This window comes from Lagopus muta, chromosome 1 (assembly GCF_023343835.1).
Source record: "Lagopus muta isolate bLagMut1 chromosome 1, bLagMut1 primary, whole genome shotgun sequence".
NCBI classification, from domain to species: Eukaryota; Metazoa; Chordata; class Aves; order Galliformes; family Phasianidae; genus Lagopus; species Lagopus muta.
Genome location: NC_064433.1, coordinates 163,571,879 through 163,597,382, shown reverse-complemented (window position 1 = coordinate 163,597,382; position 25,504 = coordinate 163,571,879). Strand labels below are relative to the sequence as shown.

The following is a 25,504-nucleotide window of genomic DNA, read 5'->3' as shown; positions in this document are numbered from 1 at the left end:
AATTTTGTGGTAAAGCTTATGGAACACCTGCATTCAGTGAGGGGAGTCCTGTGCCAAGTGCTTCAAGTATTGGTTGTATGGGACAAGGTTTTGGTAGTGGGGTTGAGGGAAGCTCCGTCTTTGAGTTCCAACTGGCTCTAAAAGTGGAAACTCCTTCCTCGTTTCCACTTCTTCTTAGAACTTACTTCATGCGTGTTCATATCCTTTTATACAAAGGAAAAATAGAAGAACAGAAGTAAATTCCAAATTCTGGAAAGTTTGTTTCTACTTGGCCAATCTTATCTTGTGATAAGACATACACTAGTGACATTTTGTCCTACATAAAGTCAGAGCTCAGCTTTTTGTGACTCTTGTTATAAGATTACACATAAATGATTTTCCCTGATTGTAGTTCGTTTGTTTATTTGGCTGTATTTCTGTTTGTTTTTTTTTCTTTGTTTGTTTTTTTTTGGTCAGATTTTCTGGAATATGTGATACTAAGGCACTAGAGAAAATTTTAAACAATTTTCAAGTTGAATGGAGTAGTAAGTTTTAATATTATAAAGTGCTTTAGAAAAAAAAAATGATGTAGACTGTGTTGGTAATGTATCTACAATAGTATTTTATGTGCATGTGTAATCAGTGGTGTTTTGGTCAATAATGGGGCAGAAAGGACTAAGTAAATTGATTGCCTACATAAAGTCAGACCCAAGACAGTAATTGTATAATTAATGTGTATTGCACAGCTTTAGCCGAAAGCTTACAAACCTCATCTACTTAGCAATATACATTTAAATAATGTTTCAGAATTCCAGAGAGAGACTACACTGTATGAATAAAATAGCATTAATCCACGTCTAGTTGAGCAGAAAGCACAGCCAGAATATATGAATTTGTATAAAGCAATCCATGGATGTGCCCCAATGCTTTCTTACAAAGTTAGCCATGTAGGCAGCCTTTGTTAGTTTCCTTTTTATCTTTATTTTCAAATAAAAGGAACAATTAAAGCATTTAGCTAAACAAAGAAGAAAAGGCAAGGTAAAAAGAAAAAAAAAAAAAGATTGTGAGTCAGCCAGACTTTCTGTATCATTCAACAGGCAGCATACAGAAATTGGTAGCAGGCCATCTTTCTCTGTAGGTAAAGGCAACAGTCTGAGCTCCACTGAACAATGACTTTTTCCTAATGCATCACAATTACAGTGACAACTGTGCTAAATAACTTTCTATTGGAAAAGTGTGGAAGCTTCAAATGTGTTATTAGCTTGCACAATTGTTCATTTGGTGAGGTAGTCTGCTGGTTGAATGTTGAGCTGCAGTGCAGTGGAATGTATGCAGTTGGTCATGGACTTGAAAGAGATTTTTAAATATATAGCATGACTTTCTGAAGGTTTAGTATTTCTTAATGCCTGCTTCCTGTATTGACAAGTAGAAAAAATTTAAAGCGTTCATTCCAGTGATATGTATAAATCCAAAAAGTGAGAAGTGTCAAAAAGAGGATTTTCCAAAGTGCAGTGTTAACTTTGATCTAAGACCAAGAGCTAAAAATGTGCCAGTGTCATAAAAACAGAGTTCATAGGATGATTCCACTTGGGAGTGACCTCCGGACATCTCTAGTTCAATGAGGTTGGTGACTGGGGGCTGCACTATCTTTAAAAGCCACTTCTAGTTGTATTCAAAACACTTGAAAATCACCTTTTTGTGCTCTACGCTCTTCAACTGTTGCACCTGTACTGCTGTTGTCTATTCATACAGCAGAGTTTTGACCTCTTAAGCATTTCAGGATTTCCGAAGACAGAAAAAATATTTATATGCACATAGGCACACTAACAAACATTCCTATGGTAAATGTGACTTCAGAAATGGATGGACACATTTTGAGGGTAAAGGTGACTGGATTCCACCTTCTACATCAGGGTGAGATACCAGATTTCAGAGCTTCACTGAATGCTGTTGTTGCCTCTAATGGAATCTTAGACAATAACTCATATTTAAATGTCAGTAATAATCCAGAATGAAATCCAACACTTTATAATTAATCCATCGTCTAAATGTAGGTTTAGGTGCCATCTGATATGTTAGTGCATGTTCTATGTGCCACCTAGCTGCTAAGTCTCCTATGAGTCCTGTGTCATATCTGGCAGCTCCATGTAGATATTGTGGATATAAGACCCATCAGATGACATCATCTACTATGTTCAGGTGGCTAAATCAAGACCTTAGTGTCTTCAAACAAACCAGCTGGATAGCAATTTCTGTGTGTGCAGTGAGAGTAAAGAGACAGAAGAAAAGAATTATTGACATGCAGGTTGTCAACATTTGGATATTTAGTGTCTAATTACTAATTATTCTTTTCTTGTTCGCAATGTTGAAGTTTCAGAACAGCTAGATTTGAGACACAAATCAATAAGTCTTGCAATTGTATTCTACAGTCTCTCTCCTATTCTAGTCAAAGTGAATTTGGCAATACATACACATGCTTGAAATGTGTTAAAAAGACTACAGTGAATGGAAATAGTAATCTATGTACTTTCTCCATTTTTAGGGCACCAGTGCAAGAGAGTATTCATTCTGAGCTGAACCTGAAGATGCAAGCTTTATGATCATGTGTCAGATTTGCTGAGTACCGTGCTGAGTTGCAGACAATTATTTCTGTTATATGATGGAACATAGAGGGCTGAGGTGAGAGTTTTTGTCTCACTGATATATTGCAATCTGAGCTCAGTGACAAGCAAGCAATGTTTGCATATCTTCCTTCTCAGCATGTGGATTTTCTTTTTTTTTTCTTTCTTTCTTTGTTTCTTTCTCTCCTTCTTTATTTGTTTATTTTTTTTTAATTTACTTTTAGCTTTATTTTCCCTTCCAGCTTCTCAACAATTACTAATAACACATTGTTTGTTTTACTTAAACTGAATGACAATTTGCCATTAGGAGATGTTGATATCATCACCTTCAAAAATTAAGAAGAATAATTCACAAGCTGAGCTTCAAAACCCACAAGAATTCATTAGAGGAAAGTTTTCTTGTCATTGAGAAAGCCTAGGGTGACAGGCTTGAATAAACGGGTCTGTACTGCAGATGTATAAAGACAAATGTTATTGATACCACCTCTGCAACTTCCAGGGTTTTTAAATCATTTTTCTTATGGCACTGGATGTAGAGTGAAGGCACCAGGAATGATCAGATGAGTTCATTGTTTTTATGAGAGAGGTGAGAGGAAGAATCAATAAAACTGTGATGTTTGTCTAAAGAAAAAATGTAAGAACTTTGAAGTGGTTAAGCTAGATTCTGAACTGATAGGGGAATAAATGGTCAGCTCCTTTAGAACCAGAGGCAGGTAGCAAATACACATGGGAGTCTGGAAGCTGGATTTGCTGAGAACAGCAGTCTTGATGTCTTATCTGGAAGTGCTAAATAACTAAGATCTGATATGATCGACCCAAAGGAAATAAGAAATGCTCTTGCCTTTAAGCATAATTAATGAAGATAAGCAATCATGTTATACTGGTGATTGCAGTAGCAATAGATGTAAGCAATGGGCTTACATCTGAAGAAATTGCAGATGATTTACTTCTTGGCTGAACCTGGGAGAAATCACAGGCATATATTCTCATTATTTACTCAGCTTAGCATTGAAATGAGTAAAAACTTCAATGTTTTTCAGCCCTTCAGGAATGTGGACATTTAGCAACTTACCAGTAGAATTGCAGCTCCAGTTCCAGAAAGATAAGAAAAGTGGGGTACAGATCTGGTTAATCTAGTGTGGAAGAATTTCTTCTTTCCTTTGCGCTTTCTAAGAAGTGATCCATGGACATCAGAGCTCTGGAGAAGGAGACAACCAATGTAACAGCTTGAGTGGACTGCTTACAGGTTTACCTCAAAAATGATGTCATGAATGTGCAGCTTTAAGATGTTTTCACACCAGAGTTTTAAGTTTCATACTGTTTCAGTCTATTTAAATCAGGACATGTGACTCATGGTCTAGAACAATAAAGAATGCAGTGAAGTGAGATAATATCACAAAATAGAAAAAATAGTTCTCAAGGATGTAGGAGGAAGCTATGCTATTTTCTTTTTCCGTAGAATCATAGAATCATAAAATAGATTGAGTTGAAAGGGACCTTTAGGTCACTGAGCTCCAACCCCCTTGCCATAGGCAGGGCTGCCGCCCAGCAGCTCAGGCTGCTCAGGACCCCATCCAACCTGGCCTTGAGTACTTCCAGGGATGTGGCTCCCACAACTGTTCTGGACAACCTGTGCCAGTGCCTCACTGTCCTCTGAGGAAAAAAAAATTCCTTCTAGTATGTAATCTAAATCTCCCTTTTAGTTTAAAGTCATCCCCTCTGGTCCTATCACTGTTAGAGTGTGTAAAAACTCAGTCAGCCTCCCATTTATAATAAGTTCCCTTCAACTACTGGAAGTTCACAATGAGGTCTCCCAGGAGCCTTCTCTTCTCCAAGTTAAACAAGCCCGTCTCCTTCAACCTGTCTTTGTAGGAGAATTGTTTTTTCTTTCTTTCTTTTTCTTTAAATATATTTTCTCTCTTGTCATGCACTTAAATGTATGGGATTATTTTTTTATGACCACGCATATGTTCTTCATCCCCAGATCTACAAACATATGAACAACAATGGACAAACCCTAGTCCTCTCATATTATGCCTGACATAACAGATCATGATGAAGTCCAGTGATAACTGTCCTGGAAAACTCCAGGACAGAAGCCGTAGGCTCTTATGTCCCTTTGCTCATAGCATTGGTTAGTTAGACAACTATATGTACTTACATTTGAGAGGCATCACAGAAGTATTTAAAAGAATTAAGATGAATTATTAGACAGGCAAGTATGAGAATATGTAACTGATGAGTCTCAGCCATGCTGAAAATGCAGGAGCCGTCAAATCTCCATGGAAATCTTGTAGCTGCATTTTGAAGCTTATGCACCTCTCTCATGAATGCAATTATTTAGGTTTTACTTTAAAATAACTGGAAAACTTACAAGCATGACTTCCAAAACAAACCTGGCAGGTACTCTCAGCAGCTGGGAGGGCGAATATAAAATAGCATATTTTCAAATCAATAAATTGTGTGAAATTCAAGTGCTGAGGAGAAAAACAGGGCCTGATGATTAAATGTAGAGAGCTGTCATTGCTGCATTATATTAAAATAACTTGCTTCTAGCAAACCACACACTATTTCTTTCTTTAAATCTGTCAGTTTTTCAGGAGTCTGTTACTCCGGCTGGCTGCATCAATAGCTTTGGAGCTATGTAAGTTTCACAGTGAAGAGGGCACTTACAGAAGGACTTTGCATGAACGGTGGGGGACCCTTTAACCACTGAATATCCACTGCCATGTGCAGGTCATATTGTGCTTTAATGAGACTCGGTACAACCAGAAATTGGAAGTAGAAATAATTTTCAGATGCATTTTTAAGTCTCAGCAAAGGTCTGGGCAGAACAGAACTCATTTGTTTATGGATTGTTATCATTAATAAACAGATCAGAGACTTATTACTGCCTCAAGCACAGCACTTTTAATAATGTCCAAGGCAGATAGCTGTTAAAGCTGCAAACAGCAGCACAATGGAGCTGGCCTGAACGAGCAGAAGAAAGAGAAATAGCACGTCAATGGCAAAGTCCCTGACACTCAGAGAATGAACAGAGGTTTCTCATTATAAAGACTGCTCTTTCTTTGCACCCTTTTCTCCCTGAAACAGACTGGTGTCCTCCAATAGATCTCCATTAAGTTTGTGCTTTTTCTTGAAGCTAGAGGCATATTCTCTTCTACTTGACCTCTGGGATTTTTCTTTACTCCACAAAGGGCAGCTTTAATATGTCTTTGTGAGAAGTGATTTTCCTGCCCCGTGAAATTCTGTGTCTTAAAAATCGAACAGAACTGCCTTTTCTTTCCACAATGATTTATTTTATTGGTGTGTTTTTCCCAACCAGACTATCAGGTATTTTGGAGATAAATATCTGTATGGTTTTAAATAGGTGTGTAATAGCATAATATATACATCTCTTTTTTTCCCTGGTTATAGGGCTCCCCAAAATTACAGAGGACTATAGCTTTTTTTTTTTTTTTTTTTTTTTTTTTTTTTTTTTTTTTTTAAGTGGATCACAGGAATGGTTTCAGTTGCCAGGTTAACTTAGGGATCAAAGGGATTCAAACTCTCTCTCCATCAACTAATCAGACCCATTTATGTGGCATGGAGACTGAGACAGACATCCTCTGTACAGATTCTCTCAATTTCCAGAGATTTCTTGCATCTCATCCCCAGAAACAACCTGCTCCCAATGGTGTTCTGCCTCTGCCTATGTTTTCCGTTGAACTGGTGGGTGTACAAGAAGCACGTCTCTCCTTCCAAGCGTGCAGATTTCTTCACAGCCTGGAGCTGGCTGAATGGCTTTGAAAACCATGCAGGTAAAATTGAGTCAATGTAGAAACCATTTGTGTGCATTCTGAGGGCATTTACATGCTTGATGTGTATTTGTGCTTGTGTGAATGTTTGTTGCATGGATAGGCATGTCACATTCATTTAGGTAGCTCTTCTTTCGGAGGCAGCTGTGAAATTAAGAGCTTTTAGATTTTACCAGTCCAGTTAAGGAAGGGCTAAAGAAGGTAAATGCAGGAAAAAGGGACCTGAAATGAGAAATAAGGGGAAAAGAAGAGGCAGCTCTTGAAAATGTGTAGGATTGTATGGTAATGAATAAAGCTTGTGCAAGCTTTATGACAGGGCCAAGGAGTGAGGTGAGAAAGTCTGTGAATTTATCATCTTGTAAAAGAAATGAGGTGAAGGCTTTTATCAGGGAGAAACTGCACCTCCTTTTTTTATGGCCTCCTCAGGTGAGAGTGTGCACAGATGCACAGATGAGATGTGGAGCAGCAGAGAGGTCTGAACCATAGGCCAGCTGCTTCTTTTTCTAGACACCCTTCTGTATGTATTTTCCTCTTGTGAGAAAAGGTGGTCTGAGTAGGGTAAAGCAGGAATTGTAAATACTGAGGGTATGGTATCTTACCCTCAGATTATGTAGGTAGAAGTAGATGAAAAAATGCATCCTCTTATAGTCTATTTCTCTGGGAAGCTGTAAGTAGTCCCAGCTACTTTGCAGTGTCTGAGCAGCAGGCTGTCCCAAAATTCTGGAGGAATAAACATAAGGAATTAGGGATGGGTACAAAATGAAAGGATTTGATAAGTTCTTCTTGTCAACAGCAATGCTATTAATGACTTAAAGTGGGGGGAGAAAAGGAAGCATCCCAGAAAATGCTGAAGGGTGTATGGTATTACTTGTCTTAAAATAGAGTGTATGTGAAATATACGTAATACTTTTCCTACATTTTTAAAAACAATTATATCTGAGGGCATTTCTCATTACATTTGATCTTCTCAACTATTTGAGTGCTTTGCTTGCAATTGTTTTCTTTGCAGTAGATATAATTGCACAGCACATGCCTTAGCCCACATTACATAACTCACTGGATGATGCTAGTAGTGGTTTGCAACTAATTGATGTATCTGTGTTGTATTTTCTGTAAAATCATATCCATCTGTGCAGACGATTTCAGTGAGTTTTAACAGGGTCTCTATAAGATGTTATTACTTCTGTCATGCAGAGACAACTATATAATGATTTGCATAATTATAGATGGAAGAAAATGTTAGCCTGCATATTTAAAACTGTTATATACATTTCCACCTTATTAAAGAAAATCACTGGAGCTAGGTAGTACACTCAGGTTGGAGATCAGGTGGCAAAGCATATAGATAACATAATCAAATTTTCTAGTGCTAAAGAGTTCCAGCTGAACAAAACCAATAGAACTGTCCTTGCTAGCTAAAAAGTTGCAGAGGAAAACTCATTTAAAGAGTGCTTCTGTGAACACACCCATTTCTTTCTGTCACAGTATCTCTAACCTTGGGGATCAGTCACTTTGGATGTGCTAAAGAGATGCTTTCATGAATAAGTGATGATAGGCTTTAATATAATTAGGGACCTTAATGGGCGAAGTGGAAAGAAGGTTACAGTACTTGTGGTGTGAAAGCAAGGGGTTTCAATCTGCAATTCAGATATTTTCTTCCTCTGTCTAAATCTGATACTGTGTAAATTTTTGCTGGTGAGCATCCATGGAGTTGCTCAAGCCTATAAATATGTCTCAGTCCTTTTACATGCCATGACCATAGCAGATATGAAAGGAGGCAAATTCTTCTCACATCGTGCTTGTACTTTTACCCTTATCTTCCAAACGCCTCAAATCATTTCTGAAGATGGTCCTACCTATGAGAAAATATGTGTTCTTCTGCTGTGTTTATTCAAACTGAATGGTTAGAATGCAAAATTAATTTAGGTAAGATGCTTGCCTTTTCTCCATTTTCGCTCAATAACATCATTTGGGGGTGGATCTAAATTAGTATATAGGAGAATGACTGGGAAGAAGTGTAAGAAGTAAACATTGATATTTGTTAGCTTGCTCCTAAATCTGTCCCAGATTGTTTCAGCCAGTTTTTTTTGAAGGAGTGATCTCTTGCAAGAGATTGACCTGAAGTTGTGTGAATGTCATCCTTAGTCTTGGAACAAAGCATGTTTCATGCACAGATTCAATTTAGAATCCCTGGAAAATTACACTGTAGAAAGAACTCTAGGATATACAGCCCACTTATTCTCATAAAGTGGAGTGGGGCTTATAGCCATTGAGGAGATTCTGACCTGTGTGAGGTTCTGTGAGACATCCCTAGCAATATCCTGATTTAGATAGGATTATCTAAACTCTGCTGGGGTTTTTCCAATTCTCTCCATGATTGTTTTCATTGGATCAGTAAGATGGAGAAGATCCTTAGAAGCAGAGAACTCTAGGATAAAGTAACACAGTGTACCTCAAGGCTGGAAATCAGTGCTAAACAGAGATACGTGCTCTGGTATCAGAACTGTAGCTTTTTGAAGATGGTTGTCTATCTGGGGTTTTGTTTGGTTGTCTACCAGCAGTAACTCAGGGTACTGCATTTCTGTTTGGTGCCTCCGTCTTCTGATCACTAAGATCTCATAAATGTTTCTAAATGTCACGTCCTTCATACAGTTCTACTTACATCAGATGGATTTGATCTGAGTGCTACAACAAGTGTTTTTGAAATTTGCAATTTTTGTTGTGGGGGTGTAACTGGTATTCAAATAAGCAGTGCCATGCAAATGAATATTATATAAACTTGGTGAATCATACCAAGGTGTGAACTGCACAACACCTAACTCATTATACCAGGAAAAAAAAAAAAGAAAGAAAAAAAAGAAAAAGAAAGAAAAAAAGAGTCAGAAATCTTTGAACATGAATAATTTCTTTCAAAATACCCAATTATATTTTCTAACCAGTTAGTTTACTTTGTGTATGCATCATTTAAGTATTCTCTTATATCCTGCTAGGTTTTCAATTACGGAACTGTAAATGGAAGATTTTGTAATAACTGTTCACATGGGAAATGTAGCAAACACCAGAGCAACATATTGATGCAGAGAAAATCCAAGAAGTGGGGTAACATTAAATTGGTCCTAGACCCCTTTTTTTTCTAGTAGCAGTTTCCCTGGTGATTTTAGCAAAGATGTGGAAAAATCATGTCACTGGAAGGCAGTGGTAATTTTGTCACTGATTCAGTACCATGAGATTTTCTCTGTGATACTTATCATTAGATAAAAGCACTGAGTAGTGGCAAACTGATTGATCAAGGTCATTGTAAAAGTACTTTTTGAAATGCAGGCAGCAATGTCCCAAAATGGCAAGCAAGTTCTAGTTCTGTCATTTAGATGCATGAGCAAAGCTTCAATAAACAGAAGGAACTGTGAACATTTATAAAACTCCTGCTCTGGGTCTGCTGAATGTAGCCTCGTTTGTCAATCTGAGGCCCCGAAAACTCAACGCTGAGATGCTTCCCAATGAATTTTGATTCTGCAAGGAGCTACTCACCACAGGAACAATTTGTCTTTAGTCTGACTTGCTCGGATTTGTAATGCTTTACCTTTTCATTTTGTATGCTGGCCCCAAGCAAAAATGTGAGCAATCCATTGCTGAATCACCCTATCTCATGCAAAACCTGTTTGAAGACAAAAGAGATGATAACACATATTTCTGGGAGAAGACTATGTGCATTGTTAGTTGTATGCCAACCTCCTTTTCATTTCAGAATATTCAACAGATATCGAGGAATTTGATGTTTCCATAATGTCCAGAATGACAATTTTATATCTGTTGATTCATCAAATGCTCCCCTTCTGGCTATTTCTGTTTAATATTAATGTTTGGAACCTTTTCAGGGTTATGGCTTCACGTACACTGCCTATAACACAAACACTTTTCTATCTAAGAAGGCAAAAGGAGTTGGATAAAGTCAAATGGGAAGTATGACATGAAAATGTGATAAACTTGAGATCTTGAAGATGATTCACAAAAGGTGCCTTGGTAGAGCTTCTGAGAATTATTTCCCAGTCATGGAGAAGAGCAAAGATGAAGATGTAACAGCTCCTCCTTGAAAGTGCAGAAAATGTATGGTGGAAGCTCCGAGGTCAGATATTTGGCAGGATGGTGGTCAAAAAGGAAGTAGTGAGGGATGAAGAATGCATTTTACTCACGTTATGCCTTGTCTTAGATGAGACTCAAGCTCTTCATTCCTTCTTCCTCTAATCTTCTTTTAAACCTGAAGCTTTCTTGCGTATCTAGTGGTGCAACAATAATTAAGGAGCCTAATTCCTTGTGTTTAATCCTCACTGCCAGAAAGTTGCTAATGTCGCCAGATTTGCCAGTTTGAGGGTGTTTTTACCCCTAGGTGGTGCAAAGACCTGTTTCTGTGAACACACTGGTTTTATGAAAGCTCTGGTTCTAGTGGGTCATTGAAGAGAGGCAGGAATTGCCATGTCTACCTGAATGAATCTTTAAGAAAGGCGTCTCTTGTTGATCTGTTTGCAACAGGAAGCAAGCATTTTGGAATTTCTGGATCATTTCCTCCCTATAAGCCAAGGATCTACATCTGATTTAAGAGTCTCAATTAGTTGCATGGCATCTGGACTATCACTTTCTGATGAAACACTGTGTGAGATACTGAAGGGAAAATTAATGTGTGTTATCATCCCATTTTTGGCATTGCTTACTACTGTGTGTACAAATAGGTTGCCTCCTCAAACAGTGAGTTACTGATGCAGTTCACCTCTCTTATTACTTGATCATAAAGTTCCTACAGTCCACTTTGAACTTTTTTTCCATTTGAGACCACGGTTTAAATGACTCCGCTATGTTACCAGTTCAATAGCTGCATGACAAACTTCAAATTTGTGTATATCAATCAGAGTGAAAACATTTCCAGGGATAGGAGTAGTAAAGTGGATGAAGAGCCCTTAGACCAATCCTGCAGTGTTGATAGATTGACTGTTTTTGTTGTGAGATTGGTGCAGAATTGTTTTTTACAAGTTTGTCTTTGGAAGATCTTTGCTGCACTGAGGTAGAGAAAACTAATTCCTTTTCAGCTTGAATTCTGCGAAAGCTGGTGAGTTTTCCATGGGAATGGAGACAACAAACCACATAAATTTTTGTCTTATCCCACACCCTGCATTATTTAGGTGTCAGAGTTTTTTAAATGACAGTTCTGTCAAGCCCGGTGAGTTTGTAATGTCTTTCTTTTTGATGGTGGAATTAAAGACGTACGTTAGCTTTATGTTGCATGAAAGTAATTTTTAACGCTAAGACAAAAAATGCATTTTTTATTTTTCTTTGTCTTTCTCAGTGAGCTTCTACAGACATTTAGTGCATTGGATAATTCCTGCTGAGGGAGCTATCTTGTTTTATACTGCGTGCATCCAGACAAACTTATTCCAAAATCAGTTTGATTGAGATTTAAGACTTTAGACTTTTCTTTCTTTCTTTAGTCGTTCTTTCTTTCTTTCCTTTAGGATGAAGTTTTTCACTCAGCAGGTGGTGACACACTGGAACAGGTTGCCCAAGGAGGCTGTGGATGCCCCATCCCTGCAGGCATTCACGGCCAGGCTGGATGGGGCTCTGGGCAGCCTGGTCTGGTGGTTGGTGACCCTGCACATAGCAGGGGGTTGAAATTAGATGAACACTGTGGCCCTTTTCAACACAGACCATTCTATAATTCTATGATTCTCTGATTTTTCTAGCATTTAACTGTAACAGTTTTCTCAAAACAAACCTCATCACCTCAGATCCCTGAGTCCAGCTCTGAAAGAATTTGGAAAGCAGTACAACTATTTCAGGCTTATGCTGAAAATTTGTTAAGAGCAGAATTAGTGTCACTGTTTCCAGGCAACAATTAGGACAATGCCCAACTGTATCAAGAAAGGGAGAACTTTGCCCGATGAGCTGTGACTGTGTTTGCTAGCTTCTGGGGGACTTTTCTCTGTCCTCTCTCTGATTTTAATGGCAGGTAGCATGCACTTTTGAGGCTCTATTCACTTCACTTTAAAGGACACTAACACTATCTCAGCTATAAATGAAAAAATGCCTGAAAAGCATGTTTCATTAACTACAAGAAGAACCATGAATGAATAGGATCAGCTGAGAGTTCTTTGCAAGTCTAAAGCTAAGGAAGATGAACCCAGTGAAGAAGAGCCCCCTATTCTCTCAAATTTTAAATGGAACTCACACAATTCTTTTGTAAGCAATGAGAGCAATGAGCCTCTTTCTTATTAAAGCATGCAACAGAATAATGTGAACTCTTCATGTAACTCTAAATCAATGCATGTATAAAAGGCTGTCTTCAAATTTGATTCTACAAGGAAACATTTCCAAACTACATTTGAAAGGCCTGTATCATGAGACGTGCATCTGAATTTGCTTGCCCTTAAGCTAGTTGGCCCAAGCTTTAAAAACGATTTTGAAGATGAGTATCTGAAAATCCCAGCGATTACCTCGCTAATTCTTTGGGCACTTAGATGTCCAATACCAGAGGCAGTCCTTGTCTGCAGTGATGCCTCTTTTTCCCTGTCTTTAACAGGGAAAACAAGGAGGGTGTGGGACTTCAGTATAAAGAAAGATTAATCTCAACAGTATAAATTTGTGATTTGCAAGCAACATTCACCAAGAAGTGTAAGAAATATGAAGTTAGGCACAGCAGTGGCCACTTTTTAAGTCATTTCATTTTTTTTTTGGTTGTTGTTATTGTGAGATACTGCAAAGGATCATTTGACTTCACAAAACATATTTGCTCTGTAAAAAATAGAACAGCTATCCTTTTAACGCAAGCTTAATAAAAATCAAAGTTTAGAGGATCCAGGAAGCGACTGGTTAAAATAGAAACAAACAAATGGTATTAAAATGAGAACGAATGAAGGGTGCGTTTAACCTCAAAAGTAATTTGCACAGTGCCTTGTCTGTTGGTGATGTTAAAATAAACAACGACGCATCTAGGTTTATATGTCACCTCGTAGGACAGCTGCAAAGATTGGTGTGAAGTCACAGGATGCTCAGCCTATTGAACCCATTCCAAAAATAGCTAGTTCCACAGCCAGCAGCAATAGATATTCTGGTAAATATTTGAAAGATTCTTTTCTTTTTGTTTTTGCCCTCATGGTCCTGGAAAAAGCCACTAGATGGCACTGGCTTTTCATAGCTGGAAAATGAGCGCTGTTTTGCCAGAAGAAAATGGAAAGCTCTAGTTCCTCTGAATTCTGCTTCATATCAGTAGGTGGCAGATTTGCACTATTTATGAAAAAAAAAAAAGAAAAGAATCAACACCAAAGGTTTAATGTTCTCTGTTGTATCTTGCAAAACTGTTTTCCTTTCTTTTTCTGAAGCCTTCTGCGTGTAAAAAATAATAAAAAATAAAAATTATGAGTGAAATGAAAAGGGACTGTTATTTAAAACATTTGTTTCGTCTTTTCAAATTAAGGGCAGAAATATACTAGAAAATAAGAACCTATTAGAGCCATTAATAAAAAGGAAATCAAAACATAAATGAATGAGAACACAATTCTAAAAACAATTCCTAGTTAAAATTTCAGAGCTATTCTAACGAAAAGTTATCTAAAGTTCTAAAACATATGGATTATTGTAAGGCAAAATAGAGAAATGTCTCTTGGTTTAAGAATGCATGACAGGGATACTTTTCACTTCTACGATGCTTCCAGTCTATCTCAAAGCTATCCTTGTGTGTGTCTGTGTGTGTGTGTTTGTGACTTTTTAAATAAATCTACGGAGCTGAGTAAGAAAGGGTGCAAAAAAATGGTAACCTCATTATTGGCTTCATTTTTGGATGTTTGCACTCTCTGTAGTGAAAGAAATCTGGTAAAGAGGTGTGGCTCCCCTCAAATAAATACTGAATTTCATCACAAAGGAACAGTTTTCAGCTTAGCTGTACTGAGAAGCCTGACGATCAGATCCCAGATGAGATGCTGGGAAGGAGTATGCCTACATGGGACAGGTACAGCTCCAACTGAGACCTGGGCTTGCTACAAGACAGAAGTAGAGTTGCTACATTTGATGTGATTCTTTGTCTGGAAATTAGCTTTCGAAGGGTTTGAGATGATGCTATTTGCAGGATCTGAGGTTTTATATCTTCAAGAAGGATTCTGTGAACCAGCAGAGACAATCTGAGGCTATGAATGAATCTTCTCTCTCCATCCCCCTGACACCCTACTACAGCATGAGGAGCCTCCTTCTACTTGGAGCTGAGAACTCAGTGCACTTTTACATTTTTCTCCTAAAAGTGGTGTGCAGTGACTGCCTCTTTTTATTTTTGTCCTTTTGCTTTAATCCAGAAATGCTGTTGGAACTGTTCCACCCTCTTATGTAACAGGCCAGTGCAGTCACCCAAGCAGCAACAGCCGGTGCTCAGCTTCCACTTTCCCTGGGGAGGCTGCAATCTGTGTCTCATAGCTCCCAAGAAACACCACACTGTGGGTTGCTGGTGTGCAGGAGCTCTCTTTTTACTCATCCTACTGATGGTGCACAGAAAAGACATTATTGTGGTCAGAGCAGAAACATGAGTGCATCCCTGGAGGGATGTGGGCTTGGTGCTCCCTGTTGCTTTGAAGTGGGTGCATGCAAGGCTATCTGGTGAGGCTGCTTTGTGCTTTCACTTGCTTTCTGCTCCCAGCAGCAGCAAAATTATCTCTTTCCTATGCCATGGAAAAACTTCATAAAGATGCTGAGGAAAAGAAGCAGTCAAACATCTGAGTATAAAAACCTGCTTATTTTCAGAGCCTCTTTTGGGAGATATCTGTAGCCTCAAAACTCCTCAGATGGCACTGGGGATTGAATGCAGGTCTCTCTGTGGTGCTGTAACAGGACTGCTGTTGTCACTGCATGAGGGCAGGGGCAAAGCCACCTCCTCAGTCTGCCTTTCCCAAGAAAGCTGTGCAGACCACGGTGTGCAATGAAGGCCCTGATTATGTAGGTGTTTTGGGCAAAGAACATGAAATTGAAGGGGAGTTAGTGGGTTTCTGGATGCTGATTGGACTTGGGCATTAAGGTTTTCCTGTGCACATTCAGAAGGTCTTTAGGCAGTGAGGGAAGTATGAGATACCTTCGGGACCAGGTGCATCTGAACAAAGGTTTCATTTCTGCACCCTAAATCCCATATTTTGCTCTTTGTTCTCTTCTAGAGGTTCCTAAATAGCCCGCAAAAGAACTCAGAACAAATCAATCGATATGCTTGAACAGAACTGAGCAGATATATTTCATTCCCTGCTATAACTCTGGAAGCTCAACAAGCTTCTGTAAACTCCGCTGGGGCCTGAGTTGAATAGTCTGGCAGAAGGATAGCAGAGATTAGACCATTGTATTGCACCTAGAGCAGATATAGTCCCTCAGGGATGTGTGTGTAGGACGGATTGGGGAAAACTGGATCAGAAACATAGAGTGCACAACAACTCCAGGCACATTACACCGATGCCTGCTGCTTGGGCAGGATAAATGCAATTAGTTCTACCTGCTGTGCTAATCCTGCAAATCTCATCCCAGCCAATTCATTGAAATTGCATTCTCTAGCTTTCCCTTTGTTTGTCACGTAGACGTTCTCGTGCCTAATTCTGTGAGTTTAACCAGGGCACTGCTCTGCTCACCATTGCTGGAGGGGATCATAGCAGGAGTTGTGCTCTCACATGTTCTGCTTTTTAAACTTCCAGCTGACACCATCCCCATCTCAGAACAGCTATGAGCTCCTGCAATTCCTGTCAAAGCTAGTTCAGTATCCTGATTAACACAGAATGAGATTAGCCAGCATCTCTCTCAGACTTAGCATAGGAGTAATTTCTTTCAGCTTTAGCTGCATAAAAAGAACGTACTCAAGCTATTCTTCTGGGCAGCCTTACTCTGAACAAGAGAAACTGTCACTTCCAAGTGATAGTGTCTATCCATTCCCCCACCACTGACCTCATCTTACGACAACATGAATTTCCCATTCTTTCCTTTGATTATAGAGGGAACTGTCAGAGCTGGCTGAGACTGGAAGTGTAAATTGGAGGGTCCCAGTACTAAATTAGGTGAATACCTTATCTCTAAGAATGAATCCAAAAAAATCCTGGAGCTGATAGCTATACTCCAGGGCTGCAGGCATTTCTCTAGTGCAGCCCTCTTCTTCCTAAATCACCACAAGAGAGAATCCTTCTGGAATTTGATAGGTAGGCTATGAAATCATAGAATTGGTCAGATTGGGACTGGCCTCAGAAGGTGTCTTGTTCAACGTATAGCTCAAAACATGTCAAAATGGGGGGTCAGAATAGATTTCTCAGGGCTTTTTACACTTGAGTTTTGAAAAATGACATGCTCCACTGCATGTAACTGTGAAAACTGTTTTCCTTATACCCAGTGAGATCTTCTTGTACTTATGTCAGGTACTGCTGTGAACAGCCTGGCTCTGTCTTCACAATTTACCTCCTCAAAGACACTGGGATCTGCTGCATAGTCTCTCTCATGCTACCTCATCTCCAGGCTGAACAAATCCTAATCCCTCAGTCCCTCCTCACAGGGCTCCAGTCCCAGACATCATGGTGGTCTTCACTAAACTTGTTGTACCAGAACAGATTTCAGTTAGTTCTCCCACACCAGACTGCAGAATATCACTCATACACCCCATTAGGATCTGCCTCAATGCTGGACTCCTAGTAACTCCAACTGTGAGGACCATCTTGGTTTCATGGAAAAGCTGTGGAAGAACAGAAACTGACAGATTAATTATTAAGATGAGAATTTCAAGTCTGTTTTGTAAGACTTCATATATTTCTGCCCAAAATGTTCAGGCATGTAAAAGAAGGCCAGCTGCTCTCTTGTTGCTGTGTGTCCCAGTTGAGAGGAATCACGACTTTGGCCTTGAGCAAGATGAAGGTTTGGGAGCTTTCTAGTGTCAGGCATCCAAAACAGTTAAGAAAAAAAAAAGGTATAAGTGTACCTTGTGAGCTCTTTGACAGATATCCATGCCTAATCCCACTCAACTCTAACTCTGATGAGTCCAAATTCCATCGTTCAATGAACTGTATGCCCATGTACATACTCTCATGTTTTTTGATTCTGGATAGCCTCAGATACTTAGAAACTATTATCTGTAGAAGAGTTTGAAATTCATGGCATCTCTTCTGTGGTTCAACAAGCTGATATTTTCTCCTGCAGCTGATCTCATTTCAGTAAATGGAAGTATTGTGCCGCCTCTGCGGGTAAAGTCACTAATTCAAATTCACAGTTGCACTGATCTCACGTTGTTCTGTTCTAGACTATCCTACCTCCATCTTCAGTTATAAATTCACACACAAGCTCTAGGCTTTTTGAGAAGTGCTGTATGCCTCTGTGTATGTCCTGTCTTGGCTGGGGCAAAAAGGCAACAGTGAATTTGGCTTTTCTACTTGTCTCCACAAGCCTCTTACCATCAGAGGACAAATTCCTCTCCTCCTCTCCTTCATCTACTATTTAAGCAATCTCAGAGTAGGATGTTAACAAGGACTGGATCTCATTTCAGTTTACTTTTTTGACAAAAATGGGATTCCTTTACTGCCTTGGCATTAAGCACTTTTTAAAATGTAAATTTCTCAGCTGCAAGGAATCACATTAAAAAAAATATTCAAAAAGCAACTGTCTAAATCAAAGACTAATTGGCTGCCAAATTATGGGTTTATGCAACTCCCTTGTGCAGCTTGTTTTGCCTTTTTTTTTTTATTTTTTTTTTACCAGAGGTAAGTAAGAAAGCATTAGAAAACACACAAAAAATATTTTTGTTTTCCTTTCATAATAAAACATGTGATGTCAACCCATTTACTTTGAAAACTGCTGCTGCCTGCGGTGAAATTCCTGTCCACCTGAGATTGTCTGTCCACCTTCGGTTTGCTTCCACATGGAAATTGAAACCACTCCCACTATCAAATCCTGGCCAAGAGGAAACCAAGAGGAAACCATAATCACCAGCAAGATACAGGGTGAGTCTGGATTGTATGTAGACACCTCAAAGACCTGGCCATTATGTATTTTTTGCACAGAGGGTTCAGAGAATCATAGATTCATAGAACCATTTAAGTTGGAAAAGACTTCTAAGATCATCTAGTTCTACCATCCACCTACCGACAATATTGCCTATATCAACCGTGTCCCTAAGTACTATATCTAGCCTTTCCTTAAACAACTTCAGGGGCCGTGCTTCCACCAGCCCTCTGGGCAGTCTGTTCCAGTACTTCACCAGTCTTTCTGAGAAGAAATTCTTCCCAACAGCCAACCCGAATCCCCCTCTGGCTCAACTCATGGCCATTCCCCCTAGTCTATTGCTGTTACCTGGGAGAAGAAGCTGACCCTCACTTCACTGGAAACTCCTTTCAGGTAGTTGCTGAGAGCAATTATTTCTCCCCTGATCCTCCTCTTCTCCAGGCTAAACAATCTCAGTTCCCTCAGCTGCTCCTCATAAGACTTGTGCTCCAGAACCTTTGCCCTTCTCCTGACACACGCCAGGGCCTTGGCGTTGCTAAGATAACCTTCCTCCCATGGCTATGGCAAGGGACGTGAAAACATATAGTCTTCTGTAACTCAGATTTTTTTGATTCCATCTCTCTCTGATAGGGCTGTTTAGGAGCTGAATATGCAACTGAAAACTTGAAGTGCAGCAGTTGGTTAGCTTTATTGTGCAGGTCTGCATGGTGGCCTCAATCTTACACCCAGGGGACTTAATGGGAGGGTAAAATTACTTCCTTTGCAAATGTTTGCACGTAAGTAGAATGCTCTGAACTAAGACCCACAGGGCTCAGGAGTTAATGCAGTACTTGAGGTACATTATTTTGGGTCAGTCTCTTTGCATTTGACCCACAACAGGCATGAAATTCAGAGATGGTTGGATGGTCTCCCTGGGATGTAACAAGAGTCAGATCACATTTTCCTTTCTCCTTTCTTTCTCTCTGTGACAGCTCCTCATCCTGCCTAAAGCTCTATTCGTGCCAGCCTTTCAGAAACATCATATGCAGCAGACTACCTGGATGCAGCGATCTTCTCTATATGACCTTGCAAAGATGCTATTCTTCTCTGACTCTGTGCCAGGATTTTAACTTAATCCTTTGTTGCAATCTCAGTATGAGAATTCACACTTGCAATGAAGAACAAGGATTTCAGGCAAATTGCAATGAAGCAATGGGAGTTTCTAGTAAAGCACTTGCCTTATTTCTTCAGCTATAATGCTTACCTTTTCCTCTAAGTTTTCCCACTAATCTGTGTTTAGCAGGATAACCAACCCATGGCCACTGGGGAACTGTACACCCAACACTATGCTGCAGACTGATTAGACAGGAATTACCATTAGCAGTGGAAACACAGATCTGATTCTTCTGCTTCAGCTATATGGTACCTCATTAGTGGATTAGGGGAGGTTGGGGTGGAGTGGTGAATAGTGTGTCCCTATTTTAACAGTATATGTATGCTGAGAAGTAATGAGGATTTTATCTAGGAAAGGGCTTATGCTGTGTATGTACATACACTAACCAGGGTGGTGACATACCTTCACCTTTGAAATATACTCTCCAGTAAATAATAACTTAGAAAGAGAAGGATACAAATACTATTCCAAGAGCTTTTCGAACCGTACTGCATCTTTGCTGTGTGAAAAATAAACTGCAAAATGAAAAGATGAAGAATGAGCCTACCATTTTGCATCCTCACCTTTTAAAATAAAAAAGTGGTTTTAAAATGCATAAAAATGTTCTGCCATGATGAATTGCACATTTATAACCCTATTTAGTGAAGTATTTTACCTTTGTAATTTTAGAACTGTCATTTCGACAAAAAATATAGATGAGCAAGTTGGCCTTTCACATTTAATGTTTTCGTTCTTATTTGCAATTCACCAGGTTCAGCTTTGATTAAAGAAGTGGTATAAATGGAATGCATAATGGTCAGGACTTGAAGAACATATTACTCTGACACTGCAGGATAAGACTTTTTTTCTTTGTATAAGCAGATTTGGATTCTTCACCTGAGAAACTTCTTGAGCCCGGGCTGCTGCTGGCTTTATCACATCTGAAATGCATCTCGTCTTTGACTTCAAATTTACATAGAAAAAGACTCTTGATTTAAAGTGGAAAAGACAAAAGTCAGTGGATAGGCATATTTATAAACCCACACTTTATTTTAGCAGACTTTCAGTGAGTGAATCATCTGACTTTGACCTGAGATGGGCTGTGGCTGCTGCAAAAGATCTTGAGGCCAAGACTAGCTGGTGATTTAATAAAGAGGTTCTCCTCTGAACTTGGAATCTCCTGTTGATGGGGAATTTCCTCCACACTGGCTTCCATGGATGTTAAGGATAATGTGATCCTGAATTAGCTTACAGGAAATGATCCTTTCTCTACTCCACAACTCAGAGAGTTGTTTACTGCCTTCAACTCATTTTCTTTGAGAGCTTCAGTTCTTCCAGGTTAAATTTCAGTTTGTAGAATAAAACAGCAACATAATCTGCTAGCAAAGTTTGCCTTTTAAATACTCAAATGCATTCGTGACTGTTGTTTGGGTAAACACACGTTAAACACAAATTCTATCCCCTGTGTCTTACTCCAATTAATATAATTTGTATTACAGTTTAACATGTAAATATATATATATGTTTCTAATGGAACCACTCTGTACTCATATCCACCAATTGAGATCCGAAAATCCAGATGATCCTTTTGAAAAGACCTTAGCTATGTAAATAATTTAGTGATCGTTAAGGCCAAGTACCAAGTAATAAATTAGGCAGCCATTTAGTGGCTAGTAGCAACATCATGAATTTATCTACCAAGAGTATGATACTACCTTTGCTATGTGCTAGAATTAGTTCTGATTTGTGCCTTTTGTTTTGTTGGGTTTAATCAGATGAGCTTCCCCTCCTCAAGAGTCTGTGAGAGAAGAATTTGTTTTAGGGTCCATATCAGTTTGGATGAGAAGAATATAAATAAATAACTACAGAGGAAGACAGATGTGAGAAACAAAGGAGATAACGGAATTCAATTACAGTATTTGGAGAAGGGCCTGACAGAAGGCATGAAACATCTACGTATCTAGGAAGGCCAATTTTAGGAACTATAGTACTGGTACACTGAAGCATTCACTCTTCGTTTTTAATTTCATTCTTTGGATGCTAGTTTGCAACAGACCACTCATCAGCATCTTTGAGCCAGCAAAAGATCTGACACCTGGCTTCCCACTCCTATTCCAGGGAATTCATAACTGGTTTAGGCAAAGCTGAACAATCTTGAGATAGCCTATCATTTTAGATCATTTACCCTGTATTGTTTAAGAATCTTTCTTCACAGGTAGAAACTGGAGATCTGAATCTCTTTTAAGAGAAATTCAACATTTTCTGTAGTTGGTTTGGTGACAACTGAGGGAAAGATGGAGCTCTTTCAGGTATTTTTTATGCCAGTCTAGGTTTGTGAAAGTTTCCCAGCCAAAACTATTTGTCAAATTAATATTGAATTCACAAATTGTTTTGGAATGGATGAAATTGCTTTTTGGGGATATGAATAGTTCATTCACAAGAAGAAAAATGTGCCCAGCTCTGGTGTATTATATTGGCAGAGATGCACCCAAATATTGCTAGAAATAACTTCCTGACTGAGAAAGGGTGACGAATCCCACACTTAACCTTAAACACTCACTTAAAAGCTTTCCTGAATGCAAACTATACTCATCTTAATGCAAATGCTGAGCCTTAATTTTCCACTGCTTTATGTGCTCCTGTATGTCTGGGAAGGCTAAGTGCTAAAAGAATGCAATATGCAAGTTGTTTGCAGAAGTGTTCACCACATCCTCACCTTTTTTCCAGAAGTATTTATGCTTATGCAGCTTTCTTTGACAGCAGAGAAGCAGGTCCACTTTGTTAAAATGCCACATTTTTGTATTGCTCTGTCTCATTTGGTTTGCCTGTGAAGATTATTAAATGAAGAGTCTCAAAAGAGATAAGTGAAATCTTTTGCTAACTGCACCTTTTCACATCAGGGCAGTGAAAGCATTTAAGTCAAATACAGCTCTTCCAGGCTGAGTGTGACACCTCTGCTGCACCTTTTCTTCCTTCATTGCCACTTATCCCACTTAACAGTGGCTTGATTAGCTGACTAAGTGGAAATACTGAACTGTAGCTGAAATTCTCTTTCCCTATCAGTTCTTGAAAGGCCAAAATGATAAATGGAATTCAAATCTCAGAGCCTCACTTGCATCACAAAATGTCAAACCAACCGCTTTGTCTGGGTTCAGTGTTTCTTAAACTCTGTTCCCTGCCTACTGCATTCATCTTCTTATGTGTTTGTATATGTGCATACGACAGCACACGTACATATATTGCAAGGTCAGAATTTGTTTGTGTTGAGTTGTAGGTGTATTACAGATTTTAATGTGCATCTTCAGTCTTTCCTGCTCATTAATTTTCAGCAATACAAAGGTCTGAAGAATAAGGCAAGAAAATAAAAGGATGGAAAAAAATAAAGGAAAATATTTGGAAACTCCAGAACGATCTGAGTTTGTCCCTATTTAGAACATATGGAATTCAAGGTTTCTGTGAAACAGAAGCACAGCCTAAGTCTGTGAAGGAGTCTTATGTCCTTTTAAAATCAGAAAGACTTCTTATTACCTTTTTCATAGCGTGATGGGACTACAGGCAAGTCTGAGGTTGGCATTCTGGGCTGGGAGGAACTCATTGAATTTCCAAGCCTTTTTTGAATACCTTTCCTTGGAGAAGGCCCTTTTTTCTGACAAAAAATTATGTTCAAGGTACAATTTGAAGATTTTTGACCTCTATTTATTACAAGCTTCTGATTATCTCTGTGATAGATATAAAAAATATGCAGAAGGCTTGACATGGCATCAAGTCCACTTGAACCTTTTGCTGAGGATAGCCAAAAAGCCATTTCCATAACAGAAAACATCAATGCTCACTTCCATATCAAACTATGAACCTATAATAAAAGATCAAGAGATCAAACTTGGTATAATGTGCCTCTGGAGAAACCAAGTAAGACCATGTTCAAATGTCCCAAGATCCTTTTCAGTCCTGGGAAGCAAAACTTTTCTCACCATGATGACAAAGGCAAGGAGCCTTAAATAGCTTCAGACTATCAGTTTTGGACAGATGTGCCTACCTGCCCCTGAATATGTGATTGTTTGCAGTCTGAATATGTGAATGAGACACAGTTGCATAGCAACTAAAACAGATTAGTATTACAAAGAGCACTAGTGTGTCTGTAGCTGCAGAATCTACTATCCTGGACATTACAATGCTGTTGTATCTTACAATTACCATTTTATCACCTTGTGTGTTGTGCACCTGTTTCAGGCTTCTAATTGTACAAAGCTCATTCTGGTGAAAGGATCATGAGCATTTTCAAGCAGTTTATAATGAGGATGTCATTGCTTTTCATAGTGTTAACAAGATTACCATCATGTGTTCATGAATTCTTAAGCACATTCAATAAAAAGGATGGGAAGTGAAGAGGATGAACTATTGCAGCTATGAGACTGTTAATCAAGGCTGTAAATTATCTATATCCTTTAAATTCATGGCGGGACAGCATCATCAAAGCACTGTTTCTCCAACTGGCTGCAGTCTGAAAACAAACTCTCCTTTTATTTATTTATTTATTTGTTTATTTGTTTGTTTGTTTATTTTCAAGAACATACCATTTTCTTCAAGCTTTCTAGATGGGATTTTTCACTCAGAGTCCCAAAGCACATCTCTTCATGAGCAGTGCCAGAACTCAAAGGAATACTACTCAATGTATTGGATCTGGGGGAGGATGTGACACTGGTCTGATGCTTTGCTATTCAGGCCATCAAATGTGCAGCTTTCTTTCCAGGCAGCTCCATCCATTCATTTACTGATTTTTCTATCAAACCTCCTTCCGCCACCTCATTCATTATTGTTACTGCTCTAGAATCTGCTCATTCACACTCCCTTTATGACATGGAAAATTCCCACTACAGCACTACTCTGGGGATGCAGGACCCTGAATTCATAGCACTGATGGGTACTGTATGTGATGTAAGAACACGCTAAATTCCTTGGATATATCAAAAGGGACAAAAGAGAGTGAGGATCTGATTTCTGGCCCAGAGATTGAGTGACATTGACCAGTCCCTGCCAACACGACTTAGGACTACCCCATTAGTAGAAAATTCCTGTTAGGATAGTTGTGGTCCAGCAGCAAGGGATGACTAATAGCTAAATAGTGTGGACTAATTGCTGTTCTCTCAGACTCAGACATATTTTTATCAGTGGTGTGGGCAAAGTTTCTGAATAACAGCCATATTTACAGCTTCATTCTTGGGTCTCTATCATGAGAGCAAATTGTCTGTTAGAATCTCTATAGGGCTACAGTGGTTTCTGGTGAACTCTTCAGCTCTGAGTAGTACAAAACTGCCAAAATTCTCACTTGTTCCTTACCTTTTCACTTCACAAGAATAGCTCTGAAAGATTTTCTGTCATTCTTAAAACTAAAATACATTGTTGCATAATTAATTATTGTTGCTGTGATATTGTGATAATTCCCAGAGTCCAATTATTAACTGGAAGTTATTGCTAGCTTTTAAATGTCTGCTTAAGTGCTTTGGATACATAGAGGGTGTTTTAAGTTCTGGGCTCCAGTGAATAATCCATTTTTAAACTTCAGTGTGAAACGTCAGAGGAAGTGGAGGCAAGGAGTTCCCACCTATTGCATGTCTCTAGTCTTTATGTTAGAGTTTAATGACCATTTCATCTTTTAGTTTCTTTATATTCCTTGAATCTTTCCTCCTATCTATATGGTGGGTCACTGTGGCAAGGGGAAAGGCCAGTGGTGTCAGTCCTTCTCAGCATATTATGTCACTCAGTGATTAGTACACTCCTGTAAAATGTAGAAGAAAGAGGTGATTCTGAGTCTTCTCTGGCAGAGAAGCAAATTAAAACTGGGTTCCCGTGTGGCAGCTAAAATGACCAGAATATTGAATAAAAGGTTCCCACATAGCTGGTGATGTTTGTTCAGTGTGTCAGAGACTGTTAGTCATGTTCTCTCTAACTATGCTTAATTTGCTATTGAGCAGGATGTTGGAAGGCACATTGACCTTGTTGTG

General features: G+C 39.0%; 1 long non-coding RNA gene across 1 annotated transcript in view; it reads left to right on the top strand.

Moving 5' to 3' along the window:
- The first annotated feature begins 6,173 nt into the window (after positions 1–6,173).
- The window catches only part of LOC125687689 (uncharacterized), a 72,672-nt gene continuing 53,341 nt past the window's right edge, over positions 6,174–25,504 (top strand). The window contains exon 1 of the long non-coding RNA XR_007374319.1: positions 6,174–6,400. This is a non-coding gene — a long non-coding RNA (uncharacterized LOC125687689). The remainder of the gene's footprint in view (positions 6,401–25,504) is intronic.